General features: G+C 63.0%; 1 protein-coding gene across 1 annotated transcript in view; it reads right to left on the reverse strand.

Moving 5' to 3' along the window:
• EMH_0027100 (uncharacterized protein) overlaps positions 1–308 on the reverse strand; it is a gene marked incomplete at both ends in the record, with an annotated part of 5,378 nt that overhangs the window by 3,549 nt on the left and 1,521 nt on the right. The window lies entirely within an intron of this gene.

Here is a 308-nt window from a genome sequence, read left to right on the forward strand (position 1 = left end):
CCCCCCGGGGGCCCCCTGTCCTGAGCTGCTTCACTAAGCTGCTGCGTAATTCGGCTCCCGCTGCAGCAGCAGCTGCTGCTCCTCCTCCAGCAGCAGCAGCAGCAGCAGCAGCAGCTGCTGCTGCTGCTGCTGCTGCTGCGGGTGGCGGCGAGGTGCTGCACTGCAGCCAACTCCTTCTCAAGCTGCTGCGTGGATTTGTTAGAGGCACTACAGTGCTGCTGCTGCTGTTGCTGCTGCGGCTGCTGCAGCTGTTGCTGCAGTTGTTGCTGCAGCTGCTGCTGCAGCCATTGCTGTTGTTGCTGCAGTTC

The sequence above is a fragment of the Eimeria mitis genome, genomic scaffold (assembly GCF_000499745.2).
Source record: "Eimeria mitis Houghton genomic scaffold, Emh_scaff999, whole genome shotgun sequence".
Classification (NCBI taxonomy): Eukaryota; Apicomplexa; class Conoidasida; order Eucoccidiorida; family Eimeriidae; genus Eimeria; species Eimeria mitis.